We start from the raw sequence: 22,440 nt of genomic DNA, 5'->3' as shown, positions 1-22,440 counted from the left end.
GTTTGGGGCGCGCAGGGTGCCATCTCAAAGCTAGGTACTGTGAGTAGAGGGGTGCACTTTTAGAGTACATAGATGTTGTAGAACTTACTCTTGTAGAAGCCTACCAGACAACACAGCTGTCTGGTTGTGAAAATACTTCTTGGGGACATTCTTAAAGTTTCACTGGAAATGCATTCAGCCCGTTGCTTATCATCGGCTTTGTGGTTTGCAGCTCACATTTTCTTGCTTTCCATTGTAGTGTAGTTCCTATCATCCCAATAGGCTCTGCGCATTGGAATAATACCTACAGCAGTAAAGGCCTAGACCAGACGTTAACTAGGTCTACTACTGTCGATACTAGACTTAAAGTTTTGGGTTTGCCAGCTTAGCTCAGAGTTCACTAGAAACTTTCTCGAATGTTGTGAGAAGTTGGCCTGATAGGTGATGTTTCCAATTCTGGAACCACCTATTATCAGACCAAACAGTCCCTTATGGTGTCTGGTTGTAAGTCAACCTTATTAGACAAGCTATCCTAGGGGTAGCATGGACGAAGCAGCCTAAAGGCTTAACTTAAGAGGTCGTGTTAAGCGAGCTGTTTTACCACATACAATCCTGTAATATCAAATGAAAGGACACCACACAAGTATATATTATAAAAATATATGTGTTTATTACTAAAAACAATCCCCAGTATTCTTTATGAATAAAGGGGCACAAGCGTTAAATCAAAAGCACTGTTTAAACATACAAGTTGCACAATTATGGATGAGGGCGGGTGGCCACTCAAACCATATACTAAACAAGTGGTATAAGAGATGCCACTCGAGCAGTGGTTAGGCCTAGGGCCTAGGGAATCGCTGGGAGCAGTCAGGACAAGCAATGCTGAAGTCGGGAATGGCCCTCGGGATTCGGGAGATGTGCGGAAAGCGCACGCATGCACCAATGTTAACCAATGGTGCGTAAAAGTCATAAAGTTAAAGTTTAAGGACACTTCCGCTGGACCTAGAGGAACAAAACTTAACACACAGACCCTAGAGATGTGCACCAGTGTGGGAACACCGGCGGAGCAAAGTTACCTCACCCACAGGAAGTGGGTGCACAGGGTCGAAGTGGCGTCGGGTTTTGACCCGCAGGCTCTTGGTGCTTGGAGCTGAAAGGGCTGCAGGCAGGTTGAAGATGAAGTGTCCGGTGGAGTCCAAGGGTGGACTCAAGTTGTAGAGTACCTGAAAGCAGAGGGGACAGAGTCTGGGTCACTCAGCAGTGACCAGGGTGGAACCAGGACGGAACCAGGCAATGTCGGGCGCAATCAGGTGGTCTTAGAGGAGCTTCTCTCCGCTGTCACGTGGGCTCTGGGGCATCTGCGACGTCCAGGAGCAGGTCACGATCTGTCCCACGCAGGCTCTCACTGTCGGTGCAGTCGGCTTCAAGTTTGGAGCAAACAAGCCTTGGCAAGAGCAATCCACGCGGGATCGGAAGATTGCTTCTCACTCGGACCAGGAAGGTCAGAGTCGGGGCTCCTTTTCAGGGGAGCTGGTGTGGATCTGGAGCAACCAGATTCACGAGTCTTCTTAGGTAGTTCGTCGGCACAGGGACCACTAGCCAGCTGGCAAGTGACCGGGCCAATGCGTTGAGCCAAATAGAGCCAAAGGGCCCCACGCAGCACTCGTCGAGTGTGGAGGGCTGAACTTCGGCTCAGGAGCAGCTCAGGGTGGGGGCTTCTCAAACCCCGGTGCACAGCTTCGAGGGTCACTCGTGGGCTGCACGGTCAGCATCTCGTGGTCAATTCAAGATGGCGTGCCCCACGCTTCCGGTCGCCTCCACGGGTCTCAGCTCTGCAGGGACTGTGGATCGGGCTGTTGGAAGGCAGGCAAGCTTGATCTCGTCGATCTCAGTCGCTCGAGTTCCGGCGGGAACTGCAACTAAGTAGACGTCGAGGGCTGGATGGTGCCTGCTGCTGCAGGGTGGTCACTCCTTGACCACAAGGGAGATTCTTCGGGCTTCCACGTTGAGATGGAGGTCCAAGGGTCCAGAGTTTCGTTTCTAATGTTTCTTCCAGGAAATCTGATGTGCATTGGCACTGCTCCCACTCTTATTCCAATCTGGGGGGCGTGATTACCTGCTAGGTCCCTCCCTATGGGTGGGACCCAGGAAGGGGGTGGATACACCCCTTTCCTTTGATCCAGGCTGCCCTGGCACGAGGGCTGGAGTGCCCCAGAACCTGTTTGGCCGGATTATGCAAGGGGCAGCCTTGTGCGCCACAGGCAGTGTCTGGTTTCTTTCAAACCTCCCTGCTACAATCCACTATCTCCTGTCTGGAGGGTGGTGACACCCTCCTGTGACAGGAAACCCTTTGTCCAGGCCCCATCTGCTGAGTTTCGGTCAACTGCAGGGGTCCAGACATTTGTCTGTGGCAGAGGCATCCATTTTGTGGATCTTAAGGTCTTTGGAGAAATTAACCGCATTTAGTAAAGGAACATGTCTTACCCCTCTAGAGGGGTGGAATGCCATCCCCGTCGCCAGAACTGGCGAGGGGATGGTATTCCAAATCGTATGACACCTTACACGACATGTTTTGATAAAGCCAAACCAAAGTTGCTATTTAACCGCGAGGATTATAAGGCACTTAAGAGTATATGGTATGGCATTATCCTGAAACAGCTTAGGGAGTTGTTCCCGACAGCTGCAGACAGGCTCAGCTCATGCTAGAGCTCCATCTCACATAAAACCACGCACCCTGCCTCCAGGATTGATGAGGCCTTCCATAGGAGTGGCTCACAGGTTTACATGTGTCCAGATATAGGTTTAGATATAGGTATACTATACCTAAGCAAGGGGTGATTACACCACCTTACCCCAGCTGAGTGATCAGCCAGTTGTGTCAATTTAAGAACCAGCCAGGGGTGGCAAAAGATATGCTGCAGCCCCTGGTAGGCCTTGGTGGCCCCTATGCCCTGGGCACCTATAGTGCATTATACAGGGGCTGACAAGGAGTCCATTTCCAATTGGTATGTGCCTATAGCACATGTGTCATTAATTTAGTGAGAGAACAGCAGGCTGGGGGTCTGATCAGCAGGCCCACAGCCTCAGTAGTCGAAAACCAGTGAAGCAAAAAGCAAAAATTTGGGGTGACCATAGGATAGCAGACCCTACTCTCCTACACAACCCCCCCCCCCCAAACGCAGGGACATTGAACTAACCTTGACCAGATAAGTCTTCATGTTCTAAGTGGAAGTACCTGGAGAGACCATCTGCATTACCATGGTCAGTCCCTGGGCGGTGCTCCACTGTAAAGTCCATCCCCTGTAGGGAAATGGACCACCTGAGCAGTTTGGGATTTTCACCCTTCATCTGATTAAGCCATAAGAGGGGCTTATGGTCTGTCTGCACCAGGAAGTGAGTTCCAAACAAGTAGGACCTCAACTTCTTTAATGCCCAAACCACAGCAAAGGCCTCCCTCTCAATGGCTGACCAACGTTTCTCTCTGGGAGTCAGCCTCCTGCTAATGAAAGCAATAGGCTGGTCTTGACCATCTTGATTAAGTTGTGAGAGCACAGCTCCCACCCCCAACTCAGAAGCATCTGTCTGAACAATGAACTGTTTGGAGTAGTCAGGACTCTTCAGGATAGGTGCAGAGCACATGGCCTTCTTCAGGTCATCAAATGCCTTCTGACAGCTAACTGTCCACTGAACCTTTTTTGGCATCTTCTTGGATGTCAAGTCATTTAATGGTGTCACTATAGACCCATAGTTTTTCACAAACTTTCTGTAATACCCAGTCAGGCCCAAGAAGGCTCTGACTTGTGTCTGGGTAACTGGAGGAGCCCAGTCCTGTATGGCCTGGATTTTGCTTTCCAGTGGCTGAACCTGGCCTCCACCTACTAGGTGGCCCAGGTATACAACCTTACTCTGCCCTATCTGGCACTTTGTGGCCTTGATAGTTAGGCCTGCCTTTTGCAGGGCCTCCAAAACTTTCTTCAGGTGGATCAGGTGATCCTCCCAGGTGGAGCTAAAGACAGCAATATCATCTAGATAAGCTGCACAAAAGTCATCCAACCCAGTAAGGACTTGGTTCACCAACCTTTGGAAAGTGGCAGGTGCATTCTTCAAACCAAAGGGCATTACCACAAACTGATAATGTCCACTAGGGGTAGAGAATGCTGTTTTGGCTTTTGACTCCTCAGCTAGTCTGATTTGCCAGTAGCCAGCTGTCAGATCAAATGTGCTCAGAAACTTGGCAGAAGCCAATCTGTCAATGAGCTCATCTGCTCTTGGAATGGGGTGAGCATCTGTCCTAGTGACAGCATTGAGACCCCTGTAGTCCACGCAAAATCTCATTTCTCTCTTTCCATCTTGGGTATGAGGTTTTGGCACAAGGACTACTGGGCTGGCCCATGGGCTCTCTGATGGCTCAATCACTCCAAGCTCTAACATCTTTTGCACCTCAGCCTTGATGCAATCCCTGACATGGTCAGGTTGCCTGTAGATCTTATTCTTCACAGGCAGACTGTCACCAGTGTCCACTACATGGGTACACCAGTCAGTCTGGCTGGGTGTAAGTGAAAACAAATGCCTGTGGGCCTGCAAAACTTGTCTGCAGTCCATCTGTTGCTGGTCAGTGAGGCTGCCTGCCAAGGCTACTCCATCAACTGAACCATCATCAGGGTTCTGAGAAAGCAGGTCTGGGAGAGGGTCACTCTCTTCCTCCTGTTCCCCATCTGTGGCCATGAGCAAGCTCATGTCCTCCCTGTCCACAAATGCTTTCAAGCGATTCACATGGATTACCCTGTGAGGGCTCCTGGGTGTTCCAAAGTCTACCAAGTAGGTGACTTCCCCCTTCTTCTCAATAATAGGATAGGGTCCACTCCATTTGTCTTGGAATGCTGCTGGAGCCACTGGCTCCAGTACCCATACCTTCTGTCCTGGTTGGAACTCTACCAGCACAGCCTTTTGGTCATGCCAAGCTTTCTGTAATTCTTGGCTGGCCTCCAGGTTTTTGGATGCTCTTTCCATGTACTCAGCCATCCTGGAGCGGAGACCAAGTACATAGTCCACTATGTCTAGTTTGGGCTTTTTGAGAGGTAACTCCCATCCTTCCTTCACCAAACACAATGGACCTCTCACAGGGTGGCCAAACAAAAGTTCAAAAGGGCTGTAGCCAACCCCCTTCTGTGGGACCTCTCTGTAAGCAAAGAGCAGGCAGGGTAAAAGAATGTCCCATTTCCGCCTGAGCTTCTCTGGTAATCCTTTTATCATGCCTTTAAGGGTCTTGTTAAATCTCTCCACAAGCCCATTGCATTGTGGATGATATGGGGTGGTAAACTTATAGTTTACTCCACATTCCTTCCACATTGCTTTCAGATAGCTGGACATAAAATTGGTGCCCCTATCTGATAACACCTCCTTTGGGAAGCCCACTCTTGAGAAAACTGCAATGAGGGCTTTTGCCACCTCAGGTGCTGTGGTGGTCCTCAGGGGAATAGCCTCTGGATACCTGGTGGCATGATCCACTACCACCAGTATAAACCTGTTCCCAGATGCTGTTTGGGGGTCCATTGGACCCACAATATCAATTCCAACTCTTTCAAAGGGGACCCCCACCACAGGTAGTGGTATTAGGGGGGCCTTTGTTGTGCCACCTGACTTACCACTGGCTTGGCAAGTGACACAGGAGCGACAAAACTCCTTGACATCCTCTGACATGTGAGGCCAGTGAAAGTGTGAAACAAGCCTGTCCCACGTCTTGTTCTGGCCTAAGTGTCCTGCAAGGGGAATATCATGGGCCAAGGTAAGAAGGAACCCCCTAAACTGCAGAGGTATGACCAACCTCCTGGTCATGCCAGGCTTGGGGTCTCTAGCCTCTGAGTAAAGGAGTCCATCATCCCAATACACAGTATGGGTACCTTGGGCATCCCCAGCAGCCTCAGCAGCAGCCTGCTGTCTGAGGGGTTCAAGGGAAGGGCAATCTAATTGAGCCTGCCTCAGGTCTGCCCTTGAGGGTCCCCCTGTCCCCAGAAACTCAACCTGGTCAGGTTCAAGCTCCTCAGAGACAGTCTCCTCTTGGACTGCAGAATCAGTTTCCTCTGAAACTTGATCTTCAACCTGGGGCAAGGTGGAAGGCTGAGCCTTTCCTCTCTTGCTCCTTCTCTTGGGTTGTGGCTGGTCTATTGTTTCAAGATCCACCACTGGTTCAGGAAGGCACTTCTTAGCCTGAGCCCTTGTCATGGCAAGGACATGCTCTGAAATCCCTAGCATTTCTGCATGAGTCCTGTACTCTACTTCTGACCATGCTGAGCTTTCAAGGTCATTGCCTAACAGACAGTCTACTGGTAGGTCTGCACTCACCACAACTTTCTTTAGGCCATCAACCCCTCCCCAGGAGAAGTTCACAACTGCCACACTATGGGAGGTAGTGGAGTTGCTGGCGTTGGTCACTAGGTAGCTCTCACCTAGTACAATCTGTCCAGGGTCCACAAAGTCAGGTGTCACCATTGTGACACTGGCACATGTGTCCCTGTATGCTTGAGCCAGTTTCTCATTAATTAAGGGAGTCTGCCTGTATTTGCCCAGGTTAGTGGGGCTTACTGCAGTGGGCAACTCAATGTCCACATCATACAGGAGAACTGCCTGTGTAGGGATTCTGACTAGGCCAGATCCTACTTCAATACCCAGGGTCAACCCAGCTACACCCTTGGACTGTGTTCCACCACTGCTTACTGTACTTGGGGTTGCAGTTGCTTTAGGAGCTGTAGTGGTGGGAACTGGATTTGCCTTGGTGCACTCACTGCCCCAGTGTGAAACTGATTTGCAGGTATTACACCAAGGTGTCTTTGGACCTTTGTTCTTCTTCTTCTTGTTACCATTTTGGGAACCACCCTCCTTACTATTAGTTTGGGGGCCTGAAGACTTCTGGTCTTTTTCTTTATCTTTCTGATTCTGGTTACCACCCTTCTGGTCTGTTTTCTTCTGGTCACCACCTTGGTTCTGGGGTTTCTGCTTAATCCTTGTTCTGACCCATTTGTCTGCCTTCTTTCCCAATTCTCGGGGAGAGGTCAGATCAGAGTCAATAAGGTATTGATGCAACAGCTGGTTTGTGCAGTTATTAAGGATCTGTTCTCTCATCATAAGATTGTACAATACTGTATAGTCTGAAACTTTACTTCCCTGCAACCAACCCTCCAAAGCCTTAGTGGCACACTCAACAAAATCAGTCCAGTCTTGAGTCTGTGCTTTTTGGGTGTCTCTGAACAACAACCTGTATTGCTCAGTGGTTAGGCCATACCCTTCAATAAGAGCACTCTTCAAAACAGAGTAGTTTTTGGCATCCTCAGGTCTAACTGTGAGGAGCCTGTCCCTCCCTTTCTCAGAAAAGGAGTACCACAAAATTGCAGCCCACTGATTCTCAGGAACCTGCTGTACCATGCAGGCTCTCTCAAGAGCAGTCATCCATTTGTGGATGTCATCCCCTTCTTTAAAGGGGGGCACAATTTTGGTCAGGTTTCTATTGTCATAGGCCCTGTCTTTTTCTCTTGGAAAATTGCTGCCACCAGTGACATCTAAGCCACTTAATTTCTGCTCTCTTGCCAAGGCAAGTCTAGCTTGAGCCAAGGCTACCTCCTCCCTCTCTATATGGAGTTTGACAGCCCTCATTCTGGCCCTATGCTCTAGCTTTTGAGAAGCACTCATGCCTCTCTGTGATTCTCTGGAGGCACTAGAAACATGAGAGTCCCCTGAGGGAGATCTCACTCTTCTGTTGCCTGGGAGAATAACATGTTGGGTTCTGGGGAGGTGCTGGCCCTCTCCATTCCCCAGTAGGTCCAAGTTGGCCTGGCTAAGCCTGGCAACTGGAACCTGGCTACCCTGATCCTGAACTCCTAAGTCCTCAATGTCTGAGTCCTCATCTAAGTCATCATCATCCTCCTCCTCCTGAGGGGGATCAGTTTCAGGGGGGTTCCCTCCATTTCCTGTGTCTAGGGAAGCTTCCTTTGCCTTCTCTAAGTCATCCTGTTCTAGGATTTCTACCAGGATTTGGCAGGTGGGGCTTCTGCCCCTTTTTAACCCTCTTGCTTTGCACAAGGCAATCAAGTCTCTACGGGTTAACTTGTCATATCCAAAAGTTGCCTGGGTAGGGTCAACTGTCACAGGATTAGACCCTGAGGCTTTTCCTGTGTCAGACATGGTTACTAGTGAGGTGTAAGTGGTGCACTTACCTACACTAAGTGTTTTCCTACTGTACCTTGCTAGTGAGTTGTAGTCAGGGTGTGCTAATCCCTTTTATCTACAACTACTAAGTTCAGTAGAACTTAATATGCTAAGCTTTTGATTTATATGTACCTAGAGGTACTTGATGTGATCTTTCAATTTGATAAAAGGATTGCAATGGTAAAACAACAGCAAGCTCAAATCCGCACCGCTGCTCACCAATGTGAGAAGTTGGCCTGATAGGTGATGTTTCCAATTCTGGAACCACCTATTATCAGACCAAACAGTCCCTTATGGTGTCTGGTTGTAAGTCAACCTTATTAGACAAGCTATCCTAGGGGTAGCATGGACGAAGCAGCCTAAAGGCTTAACTTAAGAGGTCGTGTTAAGCGAGCTGTTTTACCACATACAATCCTGTAATATCAAATGAAAGGACACCACACAAGTATATATTATAAAAATATATGTGTTTATTACTAAAAACAATCCCCAGTATTCTTTATGAATAAAGGGGCACAAGTGTTGAATCAAAAGCACTGTTTAAACATACAAGTTGCACAATTATGGATGAGGGCGGGTGGCCACTCAAACCATATACTAAACAAGTGGTATAAGAGATGCCACTCGAGCAGTGGTTAGGCCTAGGGCCTAGGGAATCGCTGGGAGCAGTCAGGACAAGCAATGCTGAAGTCGGGAATGGCCCTCGGGATTCGGGAGATGTGCGGAAAGCGCACGCATGCACCAATGTTAACCAATGGTGCGTAAAAGTCATAAAGTTAAAGTTTAAGGACACTTCCGCTGGACCTAGAGGAACAAAACTTAACACACAGACCCTAGAGATGTGCACCAGTGTGGGAACACCGGCGGAGCAAAGTTACCTCACCCACAGGAAGTGGGTGCACAGGGTCGAAGTGGCGTCGGGTTTTGACACGCAGGCTCTTGGTGCTTGGAGCTGAAAGGGCTGCAGGCAGGTTGAAGATGAAGTGTCCGGTGGAGTCCAAGGGTGGACTCAAGTTGTAGAGTACCTGAAAGCAGAGGGGACAGAGTCTGGGTCACTCAGCAGTGACCAGGGTGGAACCAGGACGGAACCAGGCAATGTCGGGCGCAATCAGGTGGTCGTTGAGGAGCTTCTCTCCGCTGTCACGTGGGCTCTGGGGCATCTGCGACGTCCAGGAGCAGGTCACGATCTGTCCCACGCATGCTCTCACTGTCGGTGCAGTCGGCTTCAAGTTTGGAGCAAACAAGCCTTGGCAAGAGCAATCCACGCGGGATCGGAAGATTGCTTCTCACTCGGACCAGGAAGGTCAGAGTCGGGGCTCCTTTTCAGGGGAGCTGGTGTGGATCTGGAGCAACCAGATTCATGAGTCTTCTTAGGTAGTTCGTCGGCACAGGGACCACTAGCCAGCTGGCAAGTGACCGGGCCAACGCGTTTAGCCAAATAGAGCCAAAGGGCCCCACGCAGCACTCGTCGAGTGTGGAGGGCTGAACTTCGGCTCAGGAGCAGCTCAGGGTGGGGGCTTCTCAAACCCCGGTGCACAGCTTCGAGGGTCACTCGTGGGCTGCACGGTCAGCGTCTCGTGGTCAATTCAAGATGGCGTGCCCCACGCTTCCGGTCGCCTCCACGGGTCTCAGCTCTGCAGGGACTGTGGATCGGGCTGTTGGAAGGCAGGCAAGCTTGATCTCGTCGATCTCAGTCGCTCGAGTTCCGGCAGGAACTGCAACTAAGTAGACGTCGAGGGCTGGATGGTGCCTGCTGCTGCAGGGTGGTCACTCCTTGACCACAAGGGAGATTCTACGGGCTTCCACGTTGAGATGGAGGTCCAAGGGTCCAGAGTTTCGTTTCTAATGTTTCTTCCAGGAAATCTGATGTGCATTGGCACTGCTCCCACTCTTATTCCAATCTGGGGGGCGTGATTACCTGCTAGGTCCCTCCCTATGGGTGGGACCCAGGAAGGGGGTGGATACACCCCTTTCCTTTGATCCAGGCCGCCCTGGTACGAGGGCTGGAGTGCCCCAGAACCGGTTTGGCCGGATTATGCAAGGGGCAGCCTTGTGCGCCCCAGGCAGTGTCTGGTTTCTTTCAAACCTCCCTGCTACAATCCACTATCTCCTGTCTGGAGGGTGGTGACACCCTCCTGTGACAGGAAACCCTTTGTCCAGGCCCCATCTGCTGAGTTTCGGTCAACTGCAGGGGTTCAGACATTTGTCTGTGGCAGAGGCATCCATTTTGTGGATCTTAAGGTCTTTGGAGAAATTAACCGCACTTAGTAAAGGAACATGTCTTACCCCTCTAGAGGGGTGGAATGCCATCCCCGTCGCCAGAACTGGCGAGGGGATGGTATTCCAAATCGTATGACACCTTACACGACATGTTTTGATAAAGCCAAACCAAAGTTGCTATTTAACCGCGAGGATTATAAGGCACTTAAGAGTATATGGTATGGCATTATCCTGAAACAGCTTAGGGAGTTGTTCCCGACAGCTGCAGACAGGCTCAGCTCATGCTAGAGCTCCATCTCACATAAAACCACGCACCCTGCCTCCAGGATTGATGAGGCCTTCCATAGGAGTGGCTCACAGGTTTACATGTGTCCAGATATAGGTTTAGATATAGGTATACTATACCTAAGCAAGGGGTGATTACACCACCTTACCCCAGCTGAGTGATCAGCCAGTTGTGTCAATTTAAGAACCAGCCAGGGGTGGCAAAAGATATGCTGCAGCCCCTGGTAGGCCTTGGTGGCCCCTATGCCCTGGGCACCTATAGTGCATTATACAGGGGCTGACAAGGAGTCCATTTCCAATTGGTATGTGCCTATAGCACATGTGTCATTAATTTAGTGAGAGAACAGCAGGCTGGGGGTCTGATCAGCAGGCCCACAGCCTCAGTAGTCGAAAACCAGTGAAGCAAAAAGCAAAAATTTGGGGTGACCATAGGATAGCAGACCCTACTCTCCTACAAATGTTCATGAAGGACTTAACTTCCCTGATTAGACAAGAAGGGATTTAGTTTCTGACAACCATAGAACATGACAACTTTGCTCTCCCCTAATCAAGAGTATATCTCGAGAGTCGTGTGAACAAAAGGCAATTTATTTTACTCAGTCAGTACGTGCATTCTTAGTCTCATCAGATTGTAGAGAAAAGGAAGAGACGGGCGTGTTCAATAAAAAGGTGTTATTTATTGATCAGTCTCTTTTCTCATACAAGAGAAATGGATCGATATTATTGCAATACTTATAGCTAAGTAAAGTGCATACATTAAAAGCAATAGTATAAAATAATACTGTAAAAACATTGATATGGTTTCTAAGCCATAAGATGTTTTAAAATGAATAAAATATATTACATACACATATACATTTGACTAAACGTACTCAACTGGTGTTTCTAAATACGCCTACCCCGTGTACCTGACCTAAGCCTAATACGTGGGCGGGAATAGAAAGTTACAGTTTAAGTTAAGTTTGTTTTTGCCAATTGAATAACTAAAGAATTCTCTGTGAGGGGTTATTCAGTTCTGTACCTGAAATCTAGGTTGAATGAGGGATGGTATCTCTCGTCTCTGGTCTCGATATTCCAGGCTGCCTGCGAGGGCTACCCAGAAACGCCGGTGCTGGATTTCTCGGCAGGAGAAAGCAGCTTCTCTCAGCGCGTCAGGAAGGCGGGGCTGCGCCAGCGGGGTCTGCTCTGCTCTGGGCTTCGGCAAGTATGGCTGCTCCGTCTCGTCACCACCGCGTGTGTTTGCATAGGGCAATATCGGTAATATTTATACCTTTAAGGTGCCGAGATTGACGTAAGGATGGACATAGATACGTCAATAAGGATGTCATTCGACTTGCTCGTTAGCACATTCTTTTGCTGAAGTTCTCGGTGAAATCAAAACAATGGCCGCAGGGTTTTGCCCAGGTTGTCATAGGTTTGATTTGTTATGAGAACTCCGTATGCCTTATCAGGGGCTGGAGGAATATCACTTGTCTAATTAGATCGCAAGCGTTGTGACCTAATCAGATAACACGTTCCTATGCCGTAGTGTGACTGCGTCAGATAACGGTATCTGCATCATGGGGGTTTTCTGCCTCATGGGCTGACTGTTAGTTAACTTGTTGGTTTGTTTAACCAGAATAGGGTCAGGAATAGGGGGATCGATTCAGAACCTATAGGAATACATCACACCCACTCCACGCTAACTATGGTCATATTTACTAATCTATGCATAGTAAAACATAGTACAACATACTATAGAGTATTGTGTATACCTTACCACCCCAAAATACATAAATGCATTTTGAAATTTTCAAATATACTGAAAAATTGCAGACATATGTATTGTATGCACTCAAGCTGTATAATAATGCCAAAGTAATCGCATTTGTATACATTATTGCTATTTGGTATATGAGAATTTACACATGAAATGGCTCTTAATACAGAAAAAAAGTTCGAGACCATTCCATCACAGAATAAAATATTTATGAACATACCAGCGGGCAGCTAATGTCTATAAGCTATCAAAAATTTAGAAACCTTAGTTCTTTAAGAATAGTTCTTACTTTAAGCAGAAGATAGTGTCCCGAAAAATATGAAAAAATATTTTGGGGCTGCTGAAAAATTGCTGTCCGTGAACTGGAGGAAAGATTGTTCATGTGACTTTATTTTTAAAGTTGAAGGCCGAATTCAGGGAACGCCGTGTGCGAGCTTGTTCAAAAGTCTCTATTTCTGCTCTGGTGAGAACATCATATCATTTAGGCTTTCGAAAAAACTGTCAACAGCTTCCTGGGAAAGTTCCACTAACTCGGAAATAGGTGTAATCATGCATTCGTGCGCATGATTGTTTCCATTGACATTCTGATTTGCATTGCTGACAGAAGGTCGTACCTGATCGATGCTGCTTTCATCTTGAACTTCACTACCCATCAATCGTAGTGGTGAAGCTTCCACGAATGCCGTCATCAGGATTGGTAGCCTTTGAGGGCAGCACAAAGCATGAACCTTGATCGGGCTCAACAATGTTTCTGCATCCATTGGCGCATCCGATTGTAGCGTCAGACAGGTGTCTAACACGCATTCTTCTCCGCATAGCAGACACCTTAATACAGGTAAAACACATCTTTGCCACATTGGTCGAAATGATAGAAACCAAGTCATGTTCAGGTCTCTAAGCCGGGAGAGTCCCAGGATTTTTGATATCCGGTCCCGGTATCCAATGGCTAGGATTGTTTCTTCCCTTGTCGCAAGAGTTTTGTCTGTGACATGGGTTGCCATACCGAAAAATAAGGACCAAGAATAGTATTCCTGCAATTAGTCCCAAGATCAGTGGAAGTCCGCCAAAAATCGAATGGACGAAATCTGGAAAAATACCCAGTATGGCTTTGAATGGTGTTAATGCCATCGAAAATACTGTCTTAAATACCTTTGAGACCCCATTGGTATCAGAAATATTTAAGATTTCATTCCGGATTTCTGCGAAATGTATGGGGGAATTAGTTGATAACAATGAATGTATCTCTGCAGTCGTCCTTGCGACTTGTAGATCATACGTTTCTTTTGATGACGTGAGCCTTGTAGGCGTCTGAAGAAGCACTGTTTTCATTCTGCTTAAAGTATCTATTCGAATAGAAGTAATTTTCAAATTGGGCCATGCCCTTGCCTCCCTGTCTGGAAAGGAGCTGGGGAACAATGAGCGTCCACAGCACTTGACCTTCGCAGTCGTAGTTACGAGATAAGGAGTCCCGGGCATAAGACTACAACATCTGCGATCTACAATTAGAATGTAACTCCCATTATAGAGTCTTTGAAAGAATTGTTCTATTTCTGTTGCAGGTGCGCCTTGCTGGTGACATGAAAGGTTGTATGAATTCCCTTCACAGGCTCCATGCAAACTAATTCCGTTACACAGAAGCGTGCCGCTTAGTGACATCGCACAATTATTGCCACTAAGAAACACTTTCTGTCCTTTATTACTGACACATGCATGTGAATAGGGCAGGTTCCATGTTGTTTTAATGTACCCCTTTCCAAATTTCTCGTACATGCCAGCCTGTATATATTTTTGGCAGTATTGAAACCTGAAGGTTGAGATTGGAATATTTATTATCCCATGTATTATCCATTCACTGACAGGTCGTTCTGACATTGTCACTGGTAATCTTTCAAGTTTTTCAATGCTCAAGATTGTATAATCAGCACCCTTTTGTGCCATACTGATTTGTCTATCAGTAAGGTTAAAGATTTGGAATAGTGACGTTGTGTTGATTAAACGCCAAGGCACATAGCCTGAACGCAGATTTTGTAACGTCCAGCCAAGCTGTACAATAGATCACAATTGGGACTGACCGTGTTGTAATAACAGTAAGTCTTGCGTCAATATGTCGATTGCTGAAGACACAATGCTGTCCAAAGAAAAAATTCTGGAGGACAGAGTCATTAACCCATTGTCCAGTACAGAAAGTGATTTTTCCAAATTAATACGGTCAATTTCCCGTATTCTCTCTGCTGTTTCAATTTGAGTAACCTTCCAGGCCTCATTGTATGCTGCATATACAGAGGCTGCTATGAAACGTTTTTGACGCTGTTTGCGCGGTCCCATAATGAAATCACGCAAGTCAGCACCATCAGTAAGTAAAGTTAGGTGTTGTTTAATTTCTGCCAGTGTGGAAGTTTGTAGCCATTGAAGGCATAATTTGCCCACACTGTAGGTGGTTATTATCCCTGGGTGATGTCTTTGGGGATATCTAGGGTCTGGCCTGGTCATTTTGAACCCCTGTGTTTTGTTCAGGAATCTATCTTGACAGTTATTTGTATCTGTGGGCCAGATCAACCACTGTTTCCAATCAGGATGTGTTCTGTTTTGGTTTAATACATAATTTACGTCTATCTCTTCATCTGTAGAGCTATTGCTGAACCTTGTTGGCTTTGGAATAGACGGTTTATTTAAGTCTTTGATTTTGGCTAGGCCAAGACAGGTGGTTTGTTGAACAGTGTCATTTAAAAATATCATTTGTTCTGGGATCATGCAGGCTCTAAACATAGATTCTATACCCTGCACTTGCCATTCTTTTGTACCCCAAACACTTTTCAATTCAACATTCTTGTCCCAATAATCAAAACCAAAAGTATTCATTTTTTCAAAGAATGAGTCTGAATATATCAATTTTGTGTTGGTTATCATGGTCTTTGTCCCTGTTTTGTTTGACAATTTAAAATAGAATGCTTCAGCATTACTTGTGTTAAAACCTGAAAAGTATGAATATTTGTCATAGACTGTTCTTGAGCTTCCTTTTTGAGGGGTTGCACAGTGTTCCCATTGATTATAATTTAAAACATTTCTAGGTTGTGCAGATCTATGTAAAAAATGGTCACCATAGTGGTTATAACAGTACATACTATCATAATTTGTAGAACCCTGCAAATAATCATGTTTGGTAAATTTAGCAGACATTACTAAGTCAGACATCATATTATTAATGCTTTCGAAGTCCCAATCATCAGCAAATGAGCTTGGTTTTGCAAAGTCACTCAAAGAGATCTTAATTTGGTGTGGATATTTCAGGATTTCGACCGGACCATAAATTTCATAGTCAGTGTTGTCCCAGGCTACCCCACCAGGTATCGGATTGGCTGTGAAGTTGACTGAAGAAAGTTCTCTTTTCTCGATGTGTGAAGATGTGTGTGGTTTGAGGATCAAGTTGATTTTCTGACTTGCTGTGTCCATTTTTGCATATTTTCCCTCAATGAAGCGTCCCAAAGTTAGTATCATGATGAGCCAAAGTATGAGGATAAATGCACCAAAACCCACCCAAAATTCAATCCATGGAGAAATCAGATATGTTTCTTTCAGTTGTTTCAAAAGTTATTTAGCTTTATCTTTAAAGGTTTTTGATGATGGCTGTGTCTTTGATTCACTGAAGCCTTCAGAGGAATCATCGAAGTTTATGAAGTAGCCGGATGCAGTTCTGTCAATTGTTCCAATTGGTTCAGGATTTCTGTTTCTTGCATTTTCACTTGGTACTTCATTATAGATTGGTGTGTCTCTGCTAAAAAATTTTATTTGGGTTTTCAGAGGTCTGAGTTCTATTGCATTGTTGCATAGTCCTTGTTGTTCTTCTGTAGGCGTTTCGAATGTGATGAGCCTCTGCGTTAGGACCTCTGTACTGGTAGCAAACCTTGGTGTTCTGCTACTTATTGGGAGTCCACTTGGCCTACTGTTTGTTATCGGCCACATGATTGTGGTTTTACCAGGTCGATGGATACAACTCTGTTCTCCTTTTTTCCAGCAAGTGGCGGTAGTACAACTGATCTTGTCCCGTTGATAGACAAGACAGGAACTGCTTTTCTGTAAGAAGGCCCAAATTCCTTCTTTACCGCAATCTTTTCCCTGACTAGATCCCCGACTTTTGGAATCCAGACAGGTCTTGCTGGGACAGGTGGTGGTTCTTCAGTGGTTGTTGGCTGTTGTTTCAATTTTATGTTGCTCAGGTCTTTTCTTGTTTTGTTTAAGTCCTGCAAAATAGCCAAACGGTCTTTGATATCAAAGCTTTTTTCTTTCACCACTGAAGTCTGACTATCAATGTCAGAGATCAACATCCTAGTTCCAAATAATAATTCGTACGCACTGAATCCCTTCAGAGAATTTCTTGGCAAGTTATTTAGACTACGTTGGACACTTATTAGATGTTTGACCCACCCAGCTCCCGAACCTAATATCTTTTCCGTTATAGATTGCTTTATGCCTTGGTTTTTTCTTTACACCATCCCGTATCCCTCAGGAAGGAAGTGAGAAGATTCTATGCTGGGCTGTGCTCATTTGGTCATGTTTCCCCTCAGGCTGGAGGGCTAGAGTGAAAACAATGGTCAAACGTAGCATGCTCTTAGCGTATATGCCATTTAGACTCGCAAATCTTTGTACAACAGTCCAGACGTCAGCCGAGTGCTGGTGATCTACATTATAAGTGGAAACAAGCCTGTATATGTTAATCGCAAGCCTTCCTTTATACTCTTGATTTTTCTTGAGTAAAACGACGAGGTATTAAACTGTTTCTTTCCCCACTGCGATCTCTGTTGCAGTTTGGGCAGTTTTTTACAAACATGGTGTGACGCAGGCTCATGCCTGGCCACCAGTACCGTGATTGTAATTCTTCCAGAGAATCTTTTAGTTTTAGGTGTCTGAGACCCTCGCCCATATGTGCGTCTGCGATTAACAAGTTTCTCATGTCCATGTTTGGAATCACTCTATCCCCCACTCCAGGGATTCGAGCAAAAGGGACGGAGTTTGCATCGATTATGTATGTATAATTGAGTGGATAATTGATCGGTAGCGCTGAGCAGTCGCCTTTTGATGACGTTTTCACCGCCAGCACTGTTTCACCGTCAATGTATTTTAATGTACGCTTTTTTCGAACTACGGGAGCCGATTTAGTGGCTGCCGCTGCGGCTGTGTCAGCCAATGAATTCCCTGCAACGTGAACGCCATCACGCTGATGACTCAGTGAGTGTGTCACGTGAGTCTTTGGTAGCTCTTTTTGTAAAAGAGCTATTTGTTCCCAGAGCAGTTTCTGCTTTATTTGTGCATCTGTGTCATCTTTGTAACCGTTTTGAATCCATGTCTGCAAATCTTTGTTATATGATTTGACGCAGTAATAGGAATCTGACACTATAAGTGTCGGGAATTCGCGATCCGCATTATCTTGCGCCATTTTCAATGCCATTATTTCAGTCTGTTGTTCTGAATTAGTTTCTACTGAGTGTGTTTTTGTTAATAGAGGTTTTAGTTTACCTCCGCGCCACACTTCTTTTGTAATCCCACATGTGGGGTTGTATGCCTGTTCTCCCCAAACGGGGGGTTGAGCATGTCCGTCTGTATAAATTACACAGGCGTAATGTCGTAAAGGCAGAATGTCGATTGGCAGAGGATATTTTTCTTCATATTCTAGACTTTTTAATTCTTCTAGGTGCTTGGAGTATGGCACAATATTCTAGAAAATTGTCAGCCAGGCTATACTTGATAATTCATATCCTAAGAACAGGACTGTCAGATGGGCAATTCTGGATTTTTTAAAGTTGAATTTGTAACCCTCTGCTGCGAACCCAAGTATTATGGTGTTCACTCTTTTCAAGTGAGTCTCCAAGTCATCATCTGTTAAGTATATGTCATCGACATAAGATAATGCTTCATCATCATATATTTGTAGTAATTCTGTTACTCTCGCTGAGAATACCCCCGGGCTGTTCTTGTACCCCTGGGCTAACCGACAGAATTGTTTTTGAGTGCCATTTATTGAGAATGCAGTTAAATATCTGCTCTCTGGTGCTATGTTTTGACAAAAGAATCCATTAGAGATGTCTAATGTTGTTTTGTATTTTTTGCGCACTATGTTATTCATTAGTGCAGCACTATGTGAGTTTTGCACTGCAAAAGTTTTGCAACATGTGTTAAGGTGTCGGTAATCCAAAACTAGACAATATGAATTGTCTGGTTTGGAGACCGGAAACAAAGGGTTGTTCATTTGTGAGGTGCAAGTTTCAATCACCCCCTGGTATTCTAGCTGATCTAGTATTTCTTTTACCTGTTTTTTAGCTTCTTACTTAATTGGGTACTGCCTTTGTGCAGTTGGTTGTGATTTTAACTGGATTTTGTGAGGAGGAGAGTCCTCATCCCATCCCACGTGATTTTTATATAAAGCAGGAGCTAGAGCCACTGCCCACTTTCTAGCAAGTGTGCATTTTTTATGAATTGGAATTTGATTTGAGAAGGCAGGCATAATTATTTCTTCGCCATGAGGGCACTCCCTGACAAACTCTGGTGGCCAGTCTTTTTCAGCTAGAAGGATATCATAGCCCTTGGAGAGATTATCCCAAAATAGTCCCCTTATTTTTCTAGTCTTATCCCCCTCTATACGCAATGTTATTTCGTATATTTTGTGAGGTTTGCTAACTCTGGTGTCCGCAGTTTCCACTTGAAGATATTCATTCGTGTCCACTGTCTCCAGATGATTCATAAGGACTTTGCGAGCTATGCTCACTTCTGCTGCGCTGTCTAGCATTGTCTGAGCCCATTCTCCGTTTTTCAGTTGTGTCCTCAGTATTCTCGGCATTGTTAACTACCTTGATACTGGCTACCTTCTTTTTTGGAAATTGTAATTTCTTTTTTAGCTGAGCAGGTTCCTTGTCTTTGGACTTGGCGTGCTCTTCTCTTTGTTCTGATCGTCCTCTTCTTTCCGATTTCTGCGAGGAAGTCTGAAAAGATTGAGAGGGACGTGTATCAATGTCTTGATATCTATCCGGTTTTTTAATATTATCCCTATTTCTAAGGTTATATCTTTTCCCAGAGGGGTCACTCTGAGGTGACCTGTGTCTTTGGTTCGGAGATTTTTCTCTTCGCCTAGGAGACCTTCCTCGGGACTGGAATTTCTTTTCTTTAGGATTGGATTGTTTGTTTCCATCCCAGTTCTTTTTTGGTGATGTAGAATTATTATTAAAAAATATTTTTTCAGGACTTTCAATTAGTTGTGGTTTTACTGGTATTCCACCTAAACTATCTCTACCTAGTTCCTCATAGGATTTTTCTATGATTCTGGCAATTTCAGCTGGTTGGTCTGCTATAGCTGTCTCTTTTAACCTCTGGCGGATCGCCACGTTTGCTGCTTCACCTTTTATGTTGGCTAATAATATAGCCGAGACCTGCTTGAAGTCTTTCAGTAATTTCATACCAAGAGTTAAAGCGGGTTCTGGACCGTATTCGTCTTGAATTTGTTTTAGCACATCTGGTATTACCGAAATGGATGGAACACCGTGCGTTTTTGTGTAGATGGAAGCAAAGACTGTACCCCAAGTGTCACAGTCCTCAATGTGTGGTGCGATTCCCATTGGAAGACAGATAGTCAGAATCCTGTGCTTTTCTAGCGGGGTGGTGTCTGGAAACACCGCCTCTATTTGGGTGATTTTCTGCGCTAGCCAGAATGGTATTTGTTCCCGTTTAGCCGGTACTTTACCTAGGCAGGACTGGATGTTCTGTGGTGTAATTTTATTTGTGTTCCCCTGGTGAGGGGTCAGCTGTGGGAGTTTAATCGCTGGCTGAATTGTTGAAGTCTGCATCACATACTGGACTAATTGTCTATGTATTTTTATTAATTGTTTTAGCTGTGTTAACAGGTTAGCTGCAGACATCCCGTCGATGTCTGGATGTGGTGTGTATCCGGCTAGGACCGGCCACGTTGCTCCTGGTCTACCTAAAGGACCGAGCCTGGTGATGTGATTATTATGTTTTAGGGCGCCATCAAATAAGAGCAAATGCTCTTGAAATTTGAGTGGTACTTCCACCTCCTCGAAAGGAGTGTACGTTTCAGGAGGTTCCTCTATTTTGTAATAGTGGAAGTACTTTGTTACAGGATTTGCTGCTGGAAAATTTATCCATGAATAGTATACCTCTATCTGCCGATATTCGTGTGCCTCAATTACGAATATGACTGTACCACCTCTAGGTGTCAGTCCATTTTCTATAAGTTTTATGGTTATAGATTTCCTTTTGATGACCGGGATGAGTATTATATCCGGGTCTGCGTCTTGCATGGTAGCATCAGCTGCTGCGAGTTCAGTTGCTAATCTAACTGCCTCTCTTTCTTCTTCACTCTCTGACATTGTACTGTCCAGAAGGTTATTTTGTTTGTTTGCAGATCAGGTTTCTTATGGAAACAAAGATTAGATGCACAATATTTTGGAACAGCGTATCCTTCAACGTTGACTTATACCAAGAACCATACATAGGAGTTCCCTTCTGCGAGGTCTGGCGGATATAACCTTTCACCCACTCCAGACGTCTTTGGAGTATTATGGGAAAAGGGGTCTGAGTGAGAAAGCACGACTGAGTTACTCTAAATGTCTTACGTTAGTTTTATTGCCCTTTCCAAACGCGTTGGGCGCCATGTAGTGTAGTTCCTATCATCCCAATAGGCTCTGCGCATTGGAATAATACCTACAGCAGTAAAGGCCTAGACCAGACGTTAACTAGGTCTACTACTGTCGATACTAGACTTAAAGTTTTGGGTTTGCCAGCTTAGCTCAGAGTTCACTAGAAACTTTCTCGAATGTTCATGAAGGACTTAACTTCCCTGATTAGACAAGAAGGGATTTAGTTTCTGACAACCATAGAACATGACAACTTTGCTCTCCCCTAATCAAGAGTATATCTCGAGAGTCGTGTGAACAAAAGGCAATTTATTTTACTCAGTCAGTACGTGCATTCTTAGTCTCATCAGATTGTAGAGAAAAGGAAGAGACGGGCGTGTTCAATAAAAAGGTGTTATTTATTGATCAGTCTCTTTTCTCATACAAGAGAAATGGATCGATATTATTGCAATACTTATAGCTAAGTAAAGTGCATACATTAAAAGCAATAGTATAAAATAATACTGTAAAAACATTGATATGGTTTCTAAGCCATAAGATGTTTTAAAATGAATAAAATATATTACATACACATATACATTTGACTAAACGTACTCAACTGGTGTTTCTAAATACGCCTACCCCGTGTACCTGACCTAAGCCTAATACGTGGGCGGGAATAGAAAGTTACAGTTTAAGTTAAGTTTGTTTTTGCCAAGTGAATAACTAAAGAATTCTCTGTGAGGGGTTATTCAGTTCTGTACCTGGAATCTAGGTTGAATGAGGGATGGTATCTCTCGTCTCTGGTCTCGATATTCCAGGCTGCCTGCGAGGGCTACCCAGAAACGCCGGTGCTGGATTTCTCGGCAGGAGAAAGCAGCTTCTCTCAGCGCGTCAGAAAGGCGGGGCTGCGCCAGCGGGGTCTGCTCTGCTCTGGGCTTCGGCAAGTATGGCTGCTCCGTCTCGTCACCACCGCGTGTGTTTGCATAGGGCAATATCGGTAATATTTATACCTTTAAGGTGCCGAGATTGACGTAAGGATGGACATAGATACGTCAATAAGGATGTCATACGACTTGCTCGTTAGCACATTCTTTTGCTGAAGTTCTCGGTGAAATCAAAACAATGGCCGCAGGGTTTTGCCCAGGTTGTCATAGGTTTGATTTGTTATGAGAACTCCGTATGCCTTATCAGGGGCTGGAGGAATATCGCTTGTCTAATTAGATCGCAAGCGTTATGACCTAATCAGATAACACGTTCCTGTGCCGTAGTGTGACTGCGTCAGATAACGGTATCTGCATCATGGGGGTTTTCTGCCTCATGGGCTGACTGTTAGTTAACTTGTTGGTTTGTTTAACCAGAATAGGGTCAGGAATAGGG

Source organism: Lissotriton helveticus, assembly GCF_964261635.1.
Source record: "Lissotriton helveticus chromosome 1_1 unlocalized genomic scaffold, aLisHel1.1 SUPER_1_unloc_7, whole genome shotgun sequence".
Taxonomy (NCBI): Eukaryota; Metazoa; Chordata; class Amphibia; order Caudata; family Salamandridae; genus Lissotriton; species Lissotriton helveticus.
The sequence above is the reverse complement of the archived record's forward strand: the minus strand, read 5'-3'. Positions refer to the sequence as shown.